General features: G+C 48.6%; 1 long non-coding RNA gene across 1 annotated transcript; it reads right to left on the bottom strand.

The window, feature by feature from the left end:
- Window positions 1-1,267: 1,267 nt before the first annotated feature.
- On the bottom strand, window positions 1,268-6,054 carry LOC119822186. The gene is made up of 3 exons (XR_005286744.1): window positions 5,994-6,054; window positions 4,353-4,470; window positions 1,268-1,601 (listed from the first exon to the last, which is right to left on the bottom strand). It is a non-coding gene; the product is annotated as an uncharacterized LOC119822186 (long non-coding RNA).
- Between the last annotated feature and the right edge of the window lie 6,241 nt (window positions 6,055-12,295).

The raw sequence follows: 12,295 nt of genomic DNA, 5'->3' as shown, positions 1-12,295 counted from the left end.
CCCATCGCCAGAGCTCTCTCCAGCTGTTAAACTGGTTCTCATCTACACACTATCCACTTCTTGGGAGCCAGTTGGCTTGCACCCAGAGTCCTCTAGGTGAATTCCATTTGCTACAGTGAGTACAGGGTCTAGGTGTTGTGAGAGGAACCAATGTAATATGGGCATAAAGAGATGGCCTGGCAAGAAGGCCCATCAGGTACAGGTGCTTGCTACCAAGCCTATAACCACAATTCAACTAACAGAACTGTCAAGGCAGAGGGAGGAAGCCAGCTTTTTCCACACCTCTCCTCCCACAAGACATTTAGAGAGCAAATGCTGTTTCCATGCATACTAAGTGGAAGTCTCCAGAAAGACAGAAAGACATGCAGAAAAACAAATGCATCAGGGCGCTGGCCAGGCTGATGTCAATGAAATGCGACTGCCTGGCCCGCCCCAGGCTGAGCTGAAGGGCAGAGAACATGGCGACTGTCTTAGTTAGTGATTCTGTTGCTAGGAAGTGACATCATGACCACAGCAACCCTTATAAAGGAAACCATGTAATGGGGTGGCTCACAGTTTCAGCGGTTCAGCCCAGCATCATCATGGTAGGACATGGTGATGTACAGGCAGTCATGATGCTGGAGCTGAGAGTCCTACGTCTTTACTCAGAGACAAGAGGAAATGTTCTGAGATACTGGGCATGGCTTGAACACATATGAGGCCCCAAAGCCCACCTCCACAGTGACACACTTCCTCCAACAAGGCCACACCTACTCCAACAAAGCCACCTCTCCCAACAAAGCCACAACCTCCCAAGAGTTCCATTATTCCCTATGAGCTTATGGGGACCAATTCCATTCAGACTACCACAGTGACCCCATCTCTGTGGCTTGCATTGCAGTCTAAGGTCTGAGAAATGGTAGCAGTTAAGAGTATATGTTGACCCCAAACAAGCAAGCAAGCAAGCAAACAAACTAAGAAATAAACAAATATGTTTGGTTTAAGAAAGAAATCTCCCTAAGTGTGAATCATGAAAGCAAATGACCAGAAACTTGACTGTGGATGAAACAACCTGTAAGAATTTGGAAGACTTTAGCAAGCACATTTTAGTTCACGATCTCACTAGCAAAGGAAAGAGACAAGCCACAACCCATAGACTATGGTGTGGGTTATGAATCAGCAGCCCCACGGTGAAGGCATGACCCTGTCTCTTCAAACAGCAACAGAACTAATACACATGCAGTTGTTTATAAATACATTTTTAATTTATTTCATGTATATGGGTGTTTCACCTGCCTGTGTGTCTGTGCACCCCACAACTCAGTGCCTAAGGAGGCCAGAAGAGGGCATTGGGTCCCTCAGGGAGTTCAGCTGGTTGTGAGCTGCCACCTGGGTGCCGGGAACCAAACCTGCCTCCATGGAAAATCAAACCCTGCTACTAACTACTGAGCCACCTCTCCAGTCCCAACTTGCAGCTTTTGGCTGCCGCTTTGAGGTAAACATGTTGTTGGTGACGATACAACTGGAACATTAAATTAAAACTCTTCCAAGTGGGCGACAAGGTGAACTTAGCTGGATCATATTCAAAATCCGTTCATGACCAAACCACGGCACTTGCTTGTCTGTAAAAGGGGGAAAGGGTTGTTTTTGGTTGCTAGGTCATATTTTGAGTTGTAAAGAATAAATTATTTGGTCACTGTTGTAAATCTTCATGCTTCAGTGTTAAGGTCTCCCGATGTATGTTATAATGAATAGATGATTTTGAGATTCAAGACTCCTATGAGTTTAATTCATTTCATTTTGCCTTAAAAATTCTTTTCCAATTGTTATCTCCCCAGTACTTCCAATTTCAACTTCAAAACTAAGATGCTGACATGGTCCAGGCTGCTGTTGAATTAAATGTATGGTTTTTTATTTATTTTTTTTTTTTTGGTTTTTTGAGACAGGGTTTCCCTGTAGTTTCTAGAGCCTGTCCTGGAACTAGCTCTTGTAGACCAGGCTGGCCTCGAACTCAGAGATCCGCCTGCCTCTGCCTCCTGAGTGCTGGGATTAAAGGCGTGCGCCACCACTGCCCGGCTGAATTAAATGTATGTTATAAATGGTCTTATTTGTGTTATATTCTTATGTGTCATTATCCTTTGTATATAAAGTTTTTATTATTCCCATTTCAAAGCATGCAGGAATTAAGAAAGTGCAATGATTAAAAAATATAATTTTTAGCCTGGCAGTGGGTGGCATACTCCTTTAATCCCAGTCCTTGGGAGACAGAGGCAGGCAGATCTCTGAGTTCAGGCTATCAGTCTACAGAGTGAGTTCCATGACAGCCAAAGCTACACAATGAAACCCTGTCTGAAAAAAACACAAAAAATTCTTAACTTGTTCTAGATTTCCTATACCTACTGTCTATATTGCTTTAATTTACAGCTATCAGCTTAGCATTAGTGGGTCTGACAAAGAAAACTAAACTTTCGCGGTTTTGTAAAAATATTTCAGGGATATGGATCAATAGAATGCTCTTCCTAAAGGTCTATTTTTATTTGTGTGTGTGTGTGTGTGTGTGTGGTTATGTGCACACGAGTTCACTTGCCCATAGTGGCTAGAAGAGTACATCAGATCCCTTGGAGCTGGAGTTACAGGCGGCTGTGAGTTGTCCAGCATGGGTGCTGGGAATCGAACTCAGAGCAATAAATTCTCTTAACCACCGAGTCATCTCTGTAGCTGGGGTCAGGGTAATCCTAACCAAAATATAGTGATACGCTTGCTGCTGGGGCTAGATGACTGGCCTAGCATACCAGAAGCCAGAACTGGATTCCCAGTACCGCCTAAAACAGGATGGTGGAGCACAGAAGCCCACAGTCCCAGCCATTACAGTGGCAGAGCCTGACCCGAAGGATCAGAACTTTAGGCTCATTCTTAGCCTCAGTCAACTCAAGGCCTATCTAGGCTACACGAGACCCTGTCTTTAGACAAAACAAGAAAAGTAGCTCATACAACACATTCATTCCTTCAACAAACGTGACCAGAGCAGCCACCAGGTGCTGCCCCAGGAGCTGGGAGCTCAAGAAGAATGGGACAAAGAGGCTGCCGTTCCTGGTCCTCCTCTGATGCAGGCAGAGCTTGCCCGTCAGTACCCATCCCTAAAGCTGAAGGTAAACACGGAGAGTGAATGAGATCCGGGCTGCTGATGGGCAAACAAGATGCCATTTCGGGTCATGGATAACTGATCCCAGGCTGGGCGGAGGCCAGAACCTGGAGCCAACAGCCTTGCTGCCACTCTGTCCTCAGTGACCTCTGGTCCTTCCCTTTAGATAACTGGGGCGGGTCTGAAGCAGGAAAATAGGAGCCTTTACTCCTTTCCCAAGAGCAGAGCCATGCACATAGTAGGCCATTTGGCTTTAATGGAGGCAACTATGTGCTTACCAGACTTTCCCCAAATGTGGTCTTTCTGGAAACCAGGCTGGGAGCTGCAGGGCGAGTTGGCAGCTCTGGGAAGCCTGGTTAGGGCCAACAGGATCATATGGCCTTGTTTAGATGTTTGGGATTTTATTTTAGAGCCTGTGTCACTTGGCTCTGCGTGTCTGGAAACTACTTTCTGTCTCCTGAATATTCTGAACTGATGCAGCTTTGGCCATGGGAATTCTTCTGATGTCCATGTATCAAACTTCAGGGGAGATGGAGGGCTGGACTCTGGTTCTGCCTGCTCCCATGTTTGGGCAAAGCTCACAGGATTCCACTGGAAGCAATGACTTCAGTGTCCTTTCAGCTTGGTTATTCCCATTTTAATAATTATTATTTATGCATATTGGTGTGCACTCACATGCATATCTGTGCACCTTGTGCATGCCTGATGCTAGCAGAGGCCAGACAATGGGGTTAGATCCCTTGGAACCGGACTTATAGACAGCTATGAGCCTTCACATAGGTTCTGGGACTTGAACCGGAGTCCTCTGCAGGAACAGCAAGCAGCCTGTTCTCTTCAGCCACTCCCTCTTCTGAGAACTTTTTCTCTACCCAAGATTTTGACAGCTGAGGTTGAGCTTCTCCAACTGTCTCTTTCTCCCCTCTCCCCATTTCCCTTCCCCGTTTTCCTTCCCCTGTCCCCTACTTCCCTCTCCCCAGTCTCTGTCCTCTCTGACTTCTCTCCTCTTTCTTTCTTCCCCTCTCTTTTACTCCTTTTGCCATCTTGCTCTTTCTTCTCTTCCTCCTCCTCTTCTCCCCTCTCCTCTCCTCCCCTCTTCTCTCTCCTCTCCTCCCGTCCCCTCTCCTCTCCACTCTTTTTCCTCCCCCTTTCCCTCTCTCGTTTTTCCCCTCTCTTATCTATGAACCAGCAGGCCTGATTTTAGAAGCTCCAGTCTTCTCAGACAGCTGCTCACCCAGGGTGGTCCTTCCTGCTTGGGGACGAGTCTTCCCTCTCTAAGATGGTCTCCAGATAGTTCTCTTGTAGCCTTTAGGTGTTTGAGGTTATATCACATCGCCTTGAACCAAACTCCCCTGTCCACAAGGAAGAATCACAATTAAAAAAGCAGTGTGTGTGTGTGTGTGTGTGTGTGTGTGTGTGTGTCTGCCATGGCCTCGGACAATGCGGTTTTGGCCTTGGTGCTGTGGCTCCCTCTGTGAGGAAGATCCTCCTCATGCCCTTACTTTCCTTATCTGGGTCCTTTAAGAGTGCACAGTGTTTTCTGCCCTATGGGGTACTGTAATTGGTCTTTACTGGTTGCAGGCTGCAGACTCACATTGGTTCACATCCAGGCTGGGGGCGTGGATAAGTATGGCAAGAATAAAGCCCACTAATGAGGAGTTGGGCACCTGGGCACCATAAGAAGACCTAGCAATCTTCTTCTTGACAATAGACTCTGTGTCTTATTTGATGTGATGAGAACATCAAAGACCTCTTAAGGGAGGTGATATTAAGTTAACCAACAGTTCTGGGAAAGACTTCAGTTCATACAGACATGTGACTGGCTGCCATCAGTTAGAACACAAGTTTTCAAGGGGAGTGAACGCAGAACTAATACATCATTTTATGCATGATGTTCGGATGGGAAGAGAGCTAGCGAGAAGATAAACTTTCCACGGACGCCCCGGGCACCGGAGAGTGACCTCTGTAGTCCTAAATTCCACAGTCTAGGGCTTGCGTGCAGCTTGCTGATTTAGCACTAGGCCCCCAGACCTCCACAGTGGGAAAAGTCCTTCAGACACTTTCTGACGTGAAGCCAATGACCAGAGAGAAGAGAGTTCTGCAGCTCTGGAGGCTTAGAGTCTGGGCCCAGGGTGGGCCCCTCACTACTATTCAGAGAGATGTTCTGTGCCTCACACCAAATCTTCCCCAACAGGCTCTATTAGCAGGAAGTGGCTCTGATGGACTCTTAGGTTCTCTTCTCTAAGAATGGATTTGTCAACCTGGACTCCAGGCACCTTGTTAGGCACAGAGGACATAGAACCCTTCCTCCACCCCTGCCTTCAGTCCCTACCCCCAGTCCCTACCCACCACTCCCACCCCCATACCCTACCCTCCACTCCCACCCCCAGTCCCTACCCTCCATTCCCACCCCCAGTCCCTACCCTCCATTCCTACTCCCAGTCCCTACCCTCCACTCCTACCCTGAGTTCCTATCCTCCACTCTCATCCCCAGTCCCTACCCTCCACTCCCATCCCCAGTCCCTACCCTCCACTCCCACCCCAGACCCAGGATCCCAGGAGTCCACTGGTCTAGTCTCCCCTCCCCCAGAAAGGTGCCAAGGACTAGGGAAGGCAATGCGTCTTGCTGTAGGTGCAGGACTTTGCACTGGTTGCTTTCCACACTCTGTCTGGGAAGAGAGTTCTGTAGTGAGGGGCTGCGGGCAGGCCTGCTTTTCGTCCTGCCCAGCTCCCAACACGGCTAGCTTTACCCGAAATAATTACACGGAAACTGTATTCTTTTAAATACTGCCTGACCCATTAATTCCAGCCTCTTACTCACAACTTGACTAACCCATATCTAATAATCTGTGTAACACCATGAGCGGTGTCTTACCGGGAAATATTCAGCACTCCTGACCTGGCAGCTGGCTTCATCGCATCTCTCTCCCTGAGGAGAAGCACAGCAGTCTGCCTCACTTAGGAAAGGCGTGGCAATTGTCTGAGCCATCTACCTCACTTCCTTCTTCCTGTTCTGTCTATTCCACCCACCTAAGGGCTGGCCAAGGCAGTTTCTTTATTAACAAATGAAATCAACAGATAGATAGAAGACACACCTACATCAGAGTTCTGCTCATTGAGCTCCCCTGTCTGCTGGGTCTGCCATGTGGACACGTTCCTCAGCGCTAGACTGTATGGGTTTGGCTACAAAAGCCCAGCACTCACTTGCTTGTGGCTTAAACTGTCTAGGTGTTCACTAGTTCGATGTTAGAATGAGGGCCCAGCTAGGTGTCCAGAGGCTGAAGGTCAATGGCTCAACATTGCCACCAGGCACCCAGCTGTTGCTGTCCCTTTCTGCTGTCTCTTTCTCCCCTGAGATGGTAAGATGAATACCCTAGCTCCCAACAGCATCGAAAGACCGCAGACAGGAGCAAGCCGCATAGAAACCTTCACTTCCTTTAATAGTTCACTGACAGACTCTGGGTCACATGACCCTAAGTCTATTCCTAGATCAGCAGTTCTCAACCAGCGACCACTTTGGGGATTGAACCAGCCCTTCACAGGGATCGACTAAGACCATCAGAAAATTAGATATTTACACTATAATTCATAAGAGTAGCAAAATTAAAGCTATGAAATAGCAACAAAAATAATTTTATGGCTGGGGGTCATCGCCACAGCATGAAGAACTGTATTAAAGGATGACAGTGTTGGAAAGGTTGAGAACCATTGACCTAGACCAACTGTAGGCAAACAGGCATGGATAACAGTGCTGGCTGCCTTGGGCCAGACATGATGCATGGTTCATGGGAAGGATATTAGCATCTCTTAGGGCAGCTGGGGCATCAGCTGGCCCTCTCCTGCCTGAATCCCAGAGCTCAGGATAGACCTGTGTGGAGTTCCTGATGAGGAAGAGGTACATAAGTACTCAAGACAGGTGAAACAGTCCTGGGAAAACAGAACCACAGAATAAAAGGCTCAAGCTTGTGGCTCTGAGCATCACATGGGTAGCCAGTGGGTGTGGCTCTGAGTATCACACAGGTAGCCAGTGGGCTTCATTTTAGCTGGGAGCCTTTGTGGGGTTCAAAGACAGCAGCCAAATCTGCTTAGTTGTTCTGTGAAAAGCTATTGCTTAGGGCTTAGCTTGTTCCTAGGAATTACAGGTCTGGGGATTCACAGCCAGACCCCTAGTGGAAGGTGAGACCTGAGTAAGGAGGATAGAGCCCCCACGATGCCACCATTTAGAGGCAGGCAGGGGCAGAGAGAGGCTGGAGGAGAGCCAGGAAAGCACTGGGCAGAGACTTGGACACTTGCAGAGAGCAGGGCACTATAGGAGGAGCTTCTGTTGTGACAGAGCACCATGACCAAGGCAGCCCACAGAAGGAGGAGAGCATGCTGGCTTCCAGTGCACGAGGGAGATTTATAGCCGTGGAAAAGTGTGGCGGCAGGAGCTGATGCAGAGAGCTGAGCGACCACATCTTCCACTGCAAGCTTGAAGCAGAGAGAAGGCACAAGAGGTGGGGAGAGGTTAAGGACTCTCAGAGGCCACACCCAGTGACATACTTCCTCCCGACTGTACCATCTGCCCATACAGCGCCACCAGCTGGGAGCCAAGTGTTCAAATATCCGAGCCTATGGGGTCATTTCTCAGTTAACCCACATTCCACATCTCTCTTCTGTCTTAGAGGCGTTTCCTTGGCAGATGCCATATTAGTTTATAATGAGAATCTGTTGGGGCTGGTGAGAGAGCTCATAAAATGCTTACCTCGTAAGATTTTGATCCCTGGGACCCAGGAGAGGACTTTGTGGAGACGTTGACACCACAAAGGTGTCCTCTGATGTCCACATGTGCGTCATGGAAACGAGAGAGTGCTTGTCGGTGTGAGGTCTATCCTGGGAAGGCAAAGGCTGGCGTGGCACACAGTTCCTGGTGAGTGCTCATGAATTACCTGGGGTTTGTATTTCCTTGTGGTGTGAGCAAGTTCATTGCTGTGGTGTGAGCAAGGCCAGGGCTGCGGTGTGAGCAAGGCCAGTGCTGCGGTGTGAGCAAGGCCACTGCTGTGGTGTGAGCAAGGCCACTGCTGTGGTGTGAGCAAGGCCACTGCTGTGGTGTGAGCAAGGCTACTGCTGTGGTGTGAGCAAGGCCACTGCTGTGGTGTGAGCAAGGCCATTTTTCATTCCCCAAGCGCAGAGGATGAAGGTATTTTTTGGCAGATAAGAAGAAATCCTGCTGCTGAAAGGAAACACAGTGGAGGGTAGACCTGGAGGATCTTACTCTGTTTCTAGAGCTGAAAGAAAACTGCTGGCCCTCGGGGAAAGGAAGACAACAGACACATGACCACTGACAACAGGACCACAGGCCCAAAAAAACCCCACACCTTCCTCCTTGTCTACAAAAATGCTGACAATAACTCAGCAGCAATCCTCCTCCTCCAAGTCCCATTCAAGATCCCCATGCTGAGAAGCCTGGGACTCTGGGTGTCACCTCTTCATAATACACCTCGGCTGCCTCCTAGAGGCCATTTCCAGGATTGCCACCCTTCCCCCTTCCAAAGAACAAAGGACCTAGTCCTGTCTGGCCCATGGGCCCACTGTAGTTTGTGGTGTTCAAGGCAGCACTGGGGAGTTTTCAACAAGAGCTCCACCCCCTACCACAGGCAGGAAAGCTATTTTACTGAGTAGGGAGTGGAACCATAAGAAAGTGAACCCTGTCTATCATTTCATGGCTCAGGAAGGAGGGTCCAGAACCCAAACCCAGGGGCTTGCAGCCCAGGGCTGTATTTGGGATAGCAGAATAGCAAGGGTTCAGATTCCATGCTCTGAATTTCTTCTCACTCAGTGGTTTTGCCGACAGTGCATACAGAGATAATTTTACTCACCCCCCTTTTCATGGTGTTGGGAATGATTTGCCTTCTCCCAACCCATCCTCTCTCACTAGTCCCTTGAATTCCTCGTAAATGCTCTGAAGACAGAACTCAATCCTGAACCATCCAGGGACCCTCAGCCCGCTCCTGCCTCTCTGGTACCCTGGTTCTGGGGAATGAAACTGTTTCTCCTTGTTTCCACACATCACCTGAGGCTCACAAAAGTCCCCCTTTTGGGAAATGAACCCCAACATCATCTATGGACACTGCATCCTGTTTTCTTTAGGTGGAAACTGTGTCCACTGTATCCCACCAAGAAGCAGGGAGAAGTTCCCAGTGTTGATTGAATTCTTAGGTGGAGCGGATCCGGTGACATTTAAAGAGGAGAATTTAATTTGATAGTTTATATTCTGCATAGGTTCCTCCTCTATTTGACTCAAGTAAACGGCTGCCTACTGCCACAGCTGTCTCTGCTACACAGAAGAAATATGGTGCGGGGGGATGGTGCTCAAGGGGAGAACAGGACCCTGAGGACTTAGCATGGCTGGCTTGGTGTGAGCAGGGGCTGAGCTGGGTTTGAAGATTTTGTGCTTGCATTCTTCTCTGACCTCTACAGTACAAGGATGGGCTCAGAATGAGTGATCATAGAGCATCCCTGCTCTGAATCTCATGCTAGGAAAGCTCAGTGGAAGGGACTAAAGATCTAAAGTCCAAAAGCCAGAGATAAGCTTACCCCAGTAGCACCCCATGGCCTGGAGGATGTCGGGGAACCTCAGTCTGGGTCCACCCTGTCCAGGGTACAGTGAAGCCAGTGGATACTGCTATCCGTGTGTAGCCCAAGCTGGCCTTGAATTTAGCGATCCTCCTGCCTCAACCCCCGAGTGGGAATACAGATAAACACCACCACGCCTGGGATAGAGATGTTCAAACAGTGCATTGTGCTTCTAAATCCTTTGCTCAGCCAGGGACTCCAGTTGACTAGCAGAAGTCCCTCTTGCAGGAAAGTGAGACCATGCATGGTCATCCTAGGTCTGAGACAGTGTCCATATAGTCTCCCTTGGCCCTATTCCCCAACAAAGCTTACAGGATCTATGAAAGCACTTTGGTCTGTTTCCCGGGAGGGAACAAGTCTAGTATTAACCCTGGGTTTTTCTACACAGTGCTCAGCTCAAGTAGTAACATGAGATGCAGATCCTTTGTTGGGGGTCCTGTAAGCTTGGGGCATGTGGCAATTTACTGTTGTGTTGTGTCATCTCTTTATTGGCTTTGCTTTGATTCAGTGGCCACAAAAATGACTGAGGCAGAGGCTATGGGTTCAGAGAAGGATGCAGGGCCTGTTGTAGGTCGAGAGTGTGCAAGCATGCTCACACACACACACACACACACACACACACACACACCTGCACATATGCATCCCACTTAAACCCCTAGAAGGGTGAATTTTCATTCATCAGTGAGTGCACAGAGCCCCCATGACACCCAGCTCCTGCTCACCCTTCAAAAATTTAGATGATATAAATACAGTGCCCATCCATTTGCCTTGCATAGCCTTTAATTCAGCTCTACAAGGGATCACGCTTTACCATCCTTGGCAACTGTGATGTCTGCTTCTGTAATGGCAGCCACTATTCCAACAAGGCCACTCCTTACTTTCTGAGAGCCATGTCAGATATATAAATATCAAGACAGGAGAGGAACCAACAGCTTCATAACAAGACCAGGGTCCTGCCCAGGACTGTTTTTAAAGATCCTGTTGGGGATTGGTGCCTGGTGTCAAGACTGAGACCTGAGTTACATGGAGAAGGTGCTTGCTCTGAGTGGGTGGGAAATGATAGGTCCTGCACTGTTTAGGAGAGCAGAGCCCTGTTATGTGACAATTGTTCTTTGTGAGACATGAGCCCTGTTACGTGACAATCATTCTTTGTGAGACATGAGCAAAGTTCTAGTCACTGCAGATGGAGCTGATGGCAGACCTGAGTATGGATGCATTGCTACCAAAGTCCAACTTGGTGAACCATGAGTTTCACTGGGTTACTTACAGGAGTATGGCTACTGTGTATGGCTACTGGTGGGTTAGGTTACTTGCAGGAGTATAGTCGGTGGGTTACTTGCAGGAGTATGGTCGCCTGGTTACTTGCAGGAGTATGGTCAGTGGGTTACTTGCAGGAGTATGGTCAGTGGGTTACTTGCAGGAGTATGGTCGCCTGGTTACTTGCAGGAGTATGGCTGGTGGGTTACTTGCAGGAGTATGGTCAGTGGGTTACTTGCAGGAGTATGGTCGCCTGGTTACTTGCAGGAGTATGGTCAGTGGGTTACTTGCAGGAGTATGGTCAGTGGGTTACTTGCAGGAGTATGGTCGCCTGGTTACTTGCAGGAGTATGGTCAGTGGGTTACTTGCAGGAGTATGGTCGCCTGGTTACTTGCAGGAGTATGGTCAGTGGGTTACTTGCAGGAGTATGGTCAGTGGGTTACTTGCAGGAGTATGGTCAGCGGGTTATTGCAGGAGTGTGGTCGGTGGGTTACTTGCAGGAGTATGGCTGGTGGGTTACTTGCAGGAGTATGGTCGCCTGGTTACTTGCAGGAGTATGGTCAGTGGGTTACTTGCATTAGTATGGTCAGCGGGTTATTGCAGGAGTGTGGTCGGTGGGTTACTTGCAGGAGTATGGCTGGTGGGTTACTTGCAGGAGTATGGCTGGTGGGTTACTTGCAGGAGTATGGTCAGCGGGTTATTGCAGGAGTGTGGTCGGTGGGTTACTTGCAGGAGTATGGTCAGTGGGTTACTTGCAGGAGTATGGCTGGTGGGTTACTTGCAGGAGTATGGTCAGCGGGTTATTGCAGGAGTGTGGTCGGTGGGTTACTTGCAGGAATATGGTCAGTGGGTTACTTGCAGGAGCAAACGCACAAGTCCACCACAGTGTGGATAAAGACTTGAAAGCTGGAAGCCTGCTGCACACTGCACAGCTTGCAGTCAGCTCAATGAGTTGAGTGTCTGTTTCAGGCAGCTCAGTTGATCTGAGCCTCTTTTAAGAAGATTGGCTCATTTCAATAGAATATCTCCGAAGTCCTCACCATTTACATAAGATTGGGGAAGGAGGGACCTGGAGATTGTTCAGTTTCAGGGACATCCTGAATCTGTTGAGTTGTTTCCTGAGTTTTAATGAGTTTTGCTGAAGGATGGAATGTTTCACCTCCCCCTACAAATCAGATATCCCGCATGCCAGACATAACAATTTATAACAGTAGCAAAACTATAACTATGAAGTGGCAATGTAATAATTTTAAGGTTGGGGGTCATCACAACATGAGGAACTGTATTGAAGGGCACAGCATAAAC

This window comes from Arvicola amphibius, chromosome 9, assembly GCF_903992535.2.
Source record: "Arvicola amphibius chromosome 9, mArvAmp1.2, whole genome shotgun sequence".
Classification (NCBI taxonomy): Eukaryota; Metazoa; Chordata; class Mammalia; order Rodentia; family Cricetidae; genus Arvicola; species Arvicola amphibius.
This window is presented reverse-complemented; position numbering and strand designations above follow the sequence as displayed.